This window comes from Carlito syrichta, unplaced genomic scaffold (genome assembly GCF_000164805.1).
Source record: "Carlito syrichta isolate Samal-C Ts95f unplaced genomic scaffold, Tarsius_syrichta-2.0.1 Scaffold314086, whole genome shotgun sequence".
NCBI lineage: Eukaryota > Metazoa > Chordata > Mammalia > Primates > Tarsiidae > Carlito > Carlito syrichta.
In genome coordinates this window covers 220,760-231,074 of record NW_007258182.1, presented here as the reverse complement: position 1 = coordinate 231,074, position 10,315 = coordinate 220,760, and positions in this window count along the sequence as shown.

Genomic DNA, 10,315 nt, shown 5'->3' with positions numbered 1-10,315 from the left:
CCTCAGTTTCCTCTTCTGTCAAATAAGGTGTTTAGACCAAACAACTGAGCAAGTAGCTCCAGGAAATCTAGAATGAATGGGATGGGTAAGCTGCAGGTAGCTAACTTACAAAGATGGACTGTCTCAATATGGACTGCTTTGTGACTTTGGAAAGCCGCTTAACCTCTCCAAGTCTTGATTTATCCCTTGTAAAAGGGGTTACATTTGCTTTGAACAGTTGGGAGTGCTGAATGAGTTAATGTAGATGGAGTGCTTTCTGCAGGGCCCGGCACATAGTAGGCTCTTAAAATATAGGTTCCCCGTTAATTTCCTTTTTTCCTTATTTCCTCACAGCCTATGCCTATGTTCTTCTGGTTCCAAAACTGAAACAAGTTGGAGATTTGGAAAGTCATGTAAGGAGACTCCAATGGGTTTGATTCCCTATTTAAATGTGCTCACTGGAGGACATTCTAGCACACGACTCTTAGCTCTAGTGCGGGCTGCTATAGCCACAGGCACTTCATGAAGGTTTGCATTGTCTGAAAGTCCATTCTGGAAGATACCGTCCATGATAGGCAATGCTCCTTCAGTATAGATATATATGATCTTAGATGTTAGTAATGGAAAAATCAAGTCTTATTTGATGCTAGATTACTATGGAACAGAACCTATTTTCTCCTTTTGCTTTGGTCGCCAGAAAAATCTGTTAAGCTTGTGCTCAAGGGCTATGATGTTAACATACTTATAAACCTCCTTTTATAAATCCCTCAAGGAAACTTTCTCTGGGTCCCCAAGTCTGGGAAAGAGGACTTCTTCAATGCTCCTGGATGATCTGTGTTTACCTCCACGAGGGCACTTTTAGGACAATCATCCCAGTTCCCTTCTCTCACAATACTGACACACACACAATTTAAAGTTTCTTGAGACCAGGGATTGCGTCTCTTAACTCAGTACACCCAGCATTTGGTATCTGGAACTTAATGATATTCTCCATGAATGCTCACTGAATGAAGAGAGAAATGAAGAAGCAAATGGTTAAGGAAAACATTTTAGTCCACATTTCAGGTATAATTATCCATTCCCTTTTACTCTACGGGTTTTGATATTTTAGATTTTGATCTTTTACAATGATTGCACACATTTTATTATAAACACAACTTCAAAGCCTCTTGCAATTATGTGGGATGGGGGTTTAAGTAAGTGGATACATTACTCCATTTTCCCTCCACAAAGCCTCCTTTGCCAACTCCAGTCAGTGAGCCCTGGCGCTCAAGGTTGTAGACTTTGGGGTGAAGCAGGACATACATCTTCATCCTGCTCTGTTACTTAATAGCTGTATGAACATGGGCAAGTTCTCCATCTCTCTGACCTTGTATATAAAATGGAAGTAGCGATATCTATCCCCTTAGAGGGTAGTGGAAGATTAAACATAGCATGTAAGTCAAGTGGGTAACAGAAGGCTTGGCCCATAGTAAGTGCTCAACAGATTTTTATGATGAGTGGAAAAAAAGTCTCCAACTTTATAACGTATGATGTGCCCTGTGGTCCTGCTATTCTAATTCAAAGGTAAGCTTCTAGAGGCCAGGGGCCTTGTCTGACACACCTCTTACGTTGTCTTGGCCACCCAGCTTGCTGCTGGGCACATTGTCTCTACAAATCCCTCAACAAACCTTTGAACACCACTGGGGAGAAGGTCTAGGCATACAGTCTGGTGCATAAACTCATAGCACATAGATGGGAAGAGCCTTTGAGATCTGGTGGTCTGGCTCCCCATTTTACAGTAGAAATTGGGGTCTAAGTGGGTACTGGCCTGGTGCTCAGGGTTCTGGCATCAGGTAAGAATGCCTATCCCTCCACTGTGCTGCTCCACTTGGTCTGTCACCAGCAGAGATGCTCCCCAGGGACACACTGTGCCTGGCTCAGGAGATCAGCTCAATACACGGGTTCAGCCAGGCTGGCACCAGGTTGGCACCAGGCTGTTGTAATTACCTGTGGCACAGACATGGAACCTTATGTTTTCAAAGTGCTATTTTGCAGCAATGATCTCCTTTTATTCTCACAGGGATGCTATGAAGTAGGTAGGGCAGGTGTTTTCATCTGGATTCTCTCTGGGAAGCTTGAGGGCCAGAGAGGTTAAGTGATGGGTCAGAGCTCTCACAGTCAGTTAGTGGCAGAACTGGGATAAGAACCTCACTCTGTGAGTCCCAGCTCCATGCTCTCTGCCCTGTGCCTTGTGGGGATGCTGCCAAGGATGGCGTCTAGCAGTTGGCACCATCTCTGAAGTTTATTCTGAAGAAGGTCAGAGCCCAAATCCAATCAGGCTAGCCCCTGGAAGCTGAAAGAAGCCTGTCTTTTCTGTGCGGCCACCTTGTCCCTGGTTGACATGGGTTGATGGCATCAGGGGAAGGCTGGGGGCTAACTTTGAAGGCCTTGATTTGTCTCCGAGGCTGGGTTCAAAGTTAAAAGCTTTGACAGGCAGTGTTGCCAAGGACAGTATTAATAACGTGGCAGTAGGGGAGAGGACAGCGTGCAGAGAGTAAAAGCTCACGTTTGCTTCTGAAGCTGTATCATGTATACACACGCGCCTCCATTTGGAGCGGGCGCTGGACACACGCGTGGAGTGGCATTTAGCAACTTTCCAAATGTGAATTGCAGTATAAAATTAAATTCACATTGGAGGGCTTTTAAAGCATAGCCTTGTTCTTCAGCAGCTCTTTAAGAAACCCTCACCGATTTATAATCTATGTGGGAACTCACTCCACGTTGCTGAGAGCTGGGTGTTTGCCCTTAGCTAGAAGAAACACACATCTCCCTGTCCAGACACAGAAAGCCTAGCTTCCTCAGTCCATAAAACAAAGGCGGTCCCCTCTCTTCCACCCTACTATCCTCTCCTGGTCGTCTGGAATTTCTGGCTGGCCAGAAGCCTGAGATGCAAGGAAACGTATTTATTCATGTAGCAACTTTTATCCAGAGTCTGCTGTGTGCTGTCCATGGGGAATCCGAAGGAGAAACACCTTCAAAAACTCCCCGGCGATGCCAAGCTGGCAACCTGGACTCCTCCTTCCGTATGTGGGCAATGGTTGCCCATAAATTCCTGCACACCAATCCCCTCCCTACACCTTCCCAGGGAGAGGAGAAGTACTCAGCAGCACTGCCCCGGGAAGAGCCCCAAGCCTTGGCCTATCCTCTTTGCCTTTGGGTCAGAAGTCTATTCTCTGAAGATTTTATTTTATTTTATTTTAATTAATTAATTTATTTGTAGCATCAGGAATTCTCTCTGTCGCCCAGACTGGAGCACAGTGGTGCAATCATGTCTCACTGTAGCCTTCAACTCCTGGACTCCAGTGATCCTCCTGCCTCAGCCTCCTGAGTAGCTAGGACTACAGGTGCATGTTGCCACACCTGACTAATTTTTTCATTTTTTGTCGTGGAGAGTCTCACTCTATTTCCCAGGCTGTTCTCAAAGTCCTGGCCTCAAGCAATCCTCCCACTTCGGCCTCCCATAGTGCTGGTACTCTTTGTGTGAGCCACTGCACCTGGCCTGTTCTCTGAAGATTTTAAATGAAGCCTAATCTAGGGAGAAAAATACTTTTCAGATATTTGGGCTAATGCAAACAACTTTCTCTGTGGTCTCCTAGAGAATGACTCAGGCCTTAGGGGATGTTTCTTCCCCTTCTGTTGGGGAGTGCTTGTGCTAATTATTCGCTGCTTCCATTACATAACCAGGCCTTTGTCAGCCGTTTTCCATGGGACCTTCTGTGAAGTTGAGGTTTGCTGTTCAGTAAGCATTTCCGATGACTGCTCTGGCAAGTCCGTGGTGCTGTGATTCTGCATCTTCCCTGGTTGTTAACCCAGACTGCAGAGCTTCTGTGGTGTGAGCAGTCTCTATCTTATGGAGGCGGCTGCTCTTAGGGATAACACACCCAGGAAACTCTGAGTTCATTTGCAGAGACCAGGCCCGGAATACCTGGGTCTGGCCACAGCTAGAGTGGGGATAACTTATTAGAAAGGGGACAGAGAACAGTAGAAAGAGCTCTCCATATAGAAAATGCCCCTGTTGCCTGAAACTGACCTGGGACCCTTTTGTTAAATGTAACGCTCAAGCTTGAAACCCCATTATCTAAAATCTCATTAATGGCAATGATAGTAGTTAACATTAATTGAGTGCTTTTTTGACACTGGATACTGTCCAAGTATTTAACATGTGTTATCTTATTTAATCCTATGAACCATCCCCTGACAAAGTGTTATTCTTCTCTCCGTTCTAAGAGCATGGAAACTGAGGCAAAGACAGGCTTTAATACCTTGTCCAAAGTCACTTAATTGCGGTAAGTGGTGGTGGTGGAGGGCAGGGATTTGCAACCAGGGCCTTTTGCTTTGTTTGTTTGTTCATTTTTGCAAACACATATTCTACATTGTCTACATGTCTAGCACTGAAATATGAAGTCTTTGCCCTGGAGAAGCTCAGAGAGTCTAATGGGGGAGACCTTCTTTGAGGCATACAGCATGGGTATATCATTAGTGGCCAGTGTTCACCACGGTTGCTTCTAGTTCCCTCCTTATTTGAGATTTTATGAGAGGACATAAGGGCCAAGGAGGAAGTGTAGTGGGATACATTATACATGAGACATAATTTCATAACCACCTAAATATCCAGTTTAGAATTAGGATTACTCAGTGACATTGTAGGCAGTGGGGAAGGAGTAAGGGAAGAACAGAGGAAGTCAAGTTTTAAGTAGGTTCAGTGGGTGCTTCGGATGTGCTAAGATCAGGGCGTTTGCAAGGATATAGATTTTCAGATACCCCAGAGCACGAAGCTAAGTTCAGCTGATAAATTAATGTAGGATTCTTAATCCACTCTACATCTATAGCAAAATATGTTAGACTGGGTAATTTATAAGCAACAGAAATTCATTGCTTACAGTTCTGGATGCTGAAAAGTCAAAGATCAAGGTGCCAGCAGATAGTGTCTGGTGGGGGCCTCATTGCTTACAAATAGTGCCTTCAAAGTGTCCTAGCCTGTCAGAAGGGGCTGGGGAGCTCCTTCAAGCCTCTTTTCATAAGGGCACTTATGCCAATCATGAGTACCCCACCCTCATGACCTAATCACTTCCAAAGGCCCCACCTCTTAATACTATCACTTTAAGGGTTAGATGTCAACATATGAATTTTGAGAAGACGCATTCAGAACACGGCACAGGGGGTGGAATTGTATGACACTGTCAGCAAAGGGGGCATGCAAAATGAGATTTAAGTGTTGAAGGTTAGGGGGAGAGGCATTTATGGATAGCAGAAATGAGCCTCAGCACAATGTTAGGTTCCATGAAATAAATTTCCCTTGTCTTTGCATTTAGGCCTTTCTCTCACCCATCTGAGCTGTCCCCTAGACCTATGAGGGGATACGCATAGCACATAATACTAGGGTGCTCCAAGGAGGAGAAACAGCCAATATATCAATAATATATCTCAATATATACACATATATGATGGGGAGGGGGAGGGAGAGAGAGAGAGAGAGAGAGAGAGAGAGAGAGAGAGAGAGAGAAGAAACAAGGAGTTGGCACATGTGTTTATGGAGGCTGAGTGAGAAGTCCCATGACCTGGTGTCTGCCTGCTGGTGACCCAGTAGTAAATTTCGAGTCCAAGTCTGAAAGCCTGAGAACCAGGATCACTGATGGTGTAAATTCCAGTCCAAGGGCAGGGAAAGATGCAAGGACTGATTCTCATCTCAAACAGTCAAGGGGAGTGAGAGAGAGAGAGAGAGAGAGGGAGAGAGAGAAAAAGGAGGAGGGAAGGAAGGAGGGAGGGAGGAAGAGAAAGAGAGAGAGAGAGAGAATTCCACCTTCTTTTGCCTTTTTATTCTGTTCAGGCCCTCAGTGGGTTGTCTGATGCCCTCCCATATTGAGAAGGACACATCTTCTTTACTCAGTCTACTGATTCAAGTGACAATTTCTTCTGGAAACTTCCTCATAGACACATCCAGAAATGATGTTTCACCAGGTATCTAGGTACCCCATGACCCAGTCAAGTTGATGCATAAAATTAACCATCACTGTGTCTGAGTGTCAGTCATGTACAAGAAGGGTTTAAGTGGCTTCCTGGCAGTGGTGAGGTTCTTAAATTGAGTCTGGAAGAATAAGCAAGAGAACTAGAGGCAGAGACAGGGAAAAGGGCATCCCAGCAGGAGGAACAGCATGTGCAAATGCAGAGGTGGAGTGATTGCTGCCTAGGGCACCTTGAATCGTTTGGTGCAGCTGGAACATGCTGGACCCTAAAGCCAACAGCAGGCTCATAGGTCTGGGGAGCTGCTCAGATGGGTGAGGGAAGAGCTAAATGCAAAGACAAAGGAAAACTTATTTCATGGACCCTCTGTGCTAAGGCTCATCTCTGCTATCCATAAATGCCTCTCCCGCTAACCTTTAGCACTAAAATCTCATTTTGCATGCCCCCTTTGATGGCAGTGTCATACAATTTCACTCCCTGTGCTGTGTTCTGAATGTACGTGTCTTCTCAAAGCCCCTAAGGTGATGATATTACGAGATGGAGCCTCTGAGAAGTGATTAGGTCAAGAGGGTGGGGTCCTCATGATTGGCATAAGTGCCCTTATAAAAAGTGGCTTGAGGGAGCTCTCCAACCCCTTCTGCCATGCTAGGACACTTAGAAGGCACTATTTGTGAGCAATGAAGCACCCACCAGACACTCTATCTGCTGGCACCTGATCTTGGACTTCTCAGCATCCAGAACCATGAGCAATAAATTTCTGTTGCTTATAAATTACCCAGTCTAAGGCATTTTGTTACATAAGTTGGATGCATTAACTTATTGCAAGAGGCTGAACTCATCTGCATGTTCTGGGGTTTCTGGAAACATCCTTGAAAACGCCCTGGTTTTAGCACATCGGAAGCACCCACTAAACTTACTTAAAACTTGACTTCCTCTGTTCTTCCCTCACTCCTTCCCTACTGCCTACAGTGTCGCTGAGTAATCCTAATTCTAAACTGGATATTTAGGTGGTTATGAAATTATGTCTCATGTTCAATGTGTCCTGCTAAACTTCATTGCTCCTTATGTCCTCTCATACAATCTTAAATAATAGAAGGGAACTAGAAACAACCAAGGTGAACTTTGGCCACTAATACTATTCTAGCAGAAATGGCAGAGGTAACATGGTGAGTTTGGGCTCAGCATTCACCACACCCACCCTACCACACACCTACCCCAGCCTCAAGACCCTCCTGTAGTTATACCCGATTCTTTCTTCTTACCCTCAACCCCCAGCCACATTCTTGGATGGGAATATTCAATATTATAATGAGGTCAATACTCTCTAGGCTAATTTATTCATTTAACACAATCTCAGTAATATACCAACAGATTTCCCCTGTTCCCTTGAAACTAGACAAGATAGTAGAAAGTTTATGTATATATATATAAAGCAAGAAACTTGAGAAATATCTTTAAAAAGCCCCCCAGAAACAACAGCCAAAAAGCAGAATAATGAGAAGAGACTGGAACTACTGGACAATTTAAAAGCACTATATGTTCTCAGTAGTGAGAACAGTGTGTGCGGCATTGGCATAGGTGGATAGATTAAAGGAGTGGAACAGCAGTGGCAAGATAGGCCCAGAATACACATTAAGAATTAGTAGGACCGGGCTACTTGGAAGGCTGAGGTGGAAAGATCGCCAGAGCCCAGTGGGTTGAGGCTGCGGTGGCCGGGAGTGGCTGCTGCACTCCAGTCTGGGCGACGGAATGAGACTCCAACTTAAAAAAAAAAAAAAGAATTAGTAGGCTGGGCTCAGTGGCTCAGCCCGTAATCCCAGCACTTTGGGAGGCCGAGGCGAGTGGATTGCCTGAGCCTGTGGGTTCCAGACCAGCCCCGGGCGACTTGGTGAGACCCTGTCTCTACAATAAACCAAAAAAATTAGCTGAGTGTGGTAGTGCACTCCTGTAGTTCCGGCCTCCTTGGAAGGCTGAGACTGAAGGATCGCCAGAGCCCAGCAGGTGGACACTGGGGTGACCGTGAGCGTGCCACTGCACTCCAGCCTGGGTGACAAAGTGAGACTCCGACGCAAAAAAAAAAAAAAAAAAAAAAGAATTAGTAAATACACGGATGGCATCTCAAATCCATAAGGTAAACATAAATTTTTAGTAAATGGTATTGGGGCTAGCTGTGGTGGCTCATGCCTGTAATCTCAGCACTTTGGAAATGAGAGATGGGAAGATTACTTGAGCCCAGGAGTTCAAGACCAGCCTGGGCAACATAGTGAGACCCTGTTTCTGCAAAAAATAAAAAATAAATTAGCCAGATGTGGTGGCATGTACCTATAGCTCTAGATACTAGGGAGGCTGAGACAGGCAGATCACTTGAGCCCAGGAATTTGAGGTTGTGCCACTGCTCGCCAGGCTGGGTGACAGAGTGAGACCCTGTCTCTGAAACAAACAAACAATATTGGGACAATAGAATAGCCATTTCTGGAAAAAGATAAATTTGACTCCATACTTCATATGCATTCAGAAAAATCTCCAAATGAAGCAAAGAGTTAAATGTCAAAAAACAAACAAGCATAAAAGTGCTACAAGGAAACACGAGGTTCACTTTGGATGGGGACAGCCTTTCTATGATTCAAAATCTAAAAACCATGTAAAAATAAAAGGTGGTTAAATTTGACTATTAAAAAATAATTTAAAAAAACTTCTGCATGTCCAAAACACCATGTGCAGAGTCCAAAGGCAAATCAGAAACTGTGGAAAAATTACTTGCAACTCGTATCCCAAAGAGGTCAACCCTCTAATATAAAACGAATTAGAAATTGAGAAGGATATCCACAATCCACAGAAAAATGGGCAAAGGGCATGAACACTGAATTTACAAAAAAATGCAAATGGTCTTTCTCTGTTTGAAGAGATGTGCAACCCATTCATAATGAGAGAAATTCAAGCCAAAACTACTTCCAGACATACCATTACTCACTTCTCCAGTTGGACAGAAATCCCAAATCTTGACAGAACACATTGTTGGCAAAGTTGTGGGGTAGGACATAGTCTCCATCATTGTTGGTGAAGTGTGAAATAGAAGAACTCTATGGAAGGAAGGCTAATAATATCTTCCAACATCACAGATGCGGTTGGCCTTCTACCCAGCGATCCCACTTCTGGGAATCTATCCTGCAGATACACCTGTGCAGGAATGAAATCACACATGTGCGAAGTCATTCCTCAAGGCATTGTTTATAACGACAAAAGACTGGGGACAACCCTGAGGACTGGATGAATATACTCTGATATGTCTACCTAGTGGAAAACTGCAACGGAAAAAAAGAAAAGGAAAATCTCCACATATGGATATGTAGCGAGCTCCTGGATAATTTGTTAAATGAAAGAAGAAAGAGCGTGTAAATAGTGTATGTTTTGTGAAAGAGAAGAAATAAGAATATATATTATATATATTATATGTATCTCTATCTCTATATCTATCAATTTTTGCTTTTCATAAAGAAACCTTGGAAAGATAAACAAGAAATGGACAACAGGCTTATCTGCTGGGGAAGTTGAGGGAGAGAGTGTCACAGGCACAGAGCTTCTCTGGGTGGATCTTTGTATTGAGTCTGGACTTTTGATGAATACAGATGTAATACCTGCCCTGTCCTGGAAATCTCTGTGTCCTAATCTGATCGGATCAGAGGAATTCCTTAAGTTGCTTGTTAAAGTTTGATCCAGAGACCTAGGCCCCTGTTTGTGGGGAGGCCCAGGAATGTGCATTTCTTCACGAGCATGGGGCTGTTCTGCATCAGGGAAGTCTGGGAAACTATTGAGGCTCATGTTCTCAATGCTACTTTGGCCCCAAGGAGTTAATTAGAAAAGACTGTGCCTATGAAGGTCCTGAAACTTGAAACCTCTTGTCCAAATCTGATGGGCATGGAAGCCCCAACCCTTCCCCTGGAGAGCCTCCCCCAGGTCTTCCATCTGCTGATGAACACTGCACTGTTGGGTGCCTGTCTCTAGCAAACTACAGTATTTCATTGAATTTTGTTTTGCGGAATTTAGAGTATAAAAATGATACATATTTTTGTTTTTAAATATAAAATTGCAGTTGATTATTGAACAATGCAGAAAATCTGCATATAACTTTTTTTTTTTTTGAGTTGGAGTCTCACTTTGTCGTCCAGACTGTCGTGCAGTGGCCGCTCCCGGCCACCGCAACCTTGACCTGCTGGGCTCTGGCGATCCTTCCGCCTCAGCCTTCCAAGTAGCTGAAATGACAGGCACGCACTACCATGCCCAGCTAATTTTTTGATTTATTGTAGAGATGAGGTCTCGCCAAGTTGCCCAGGCG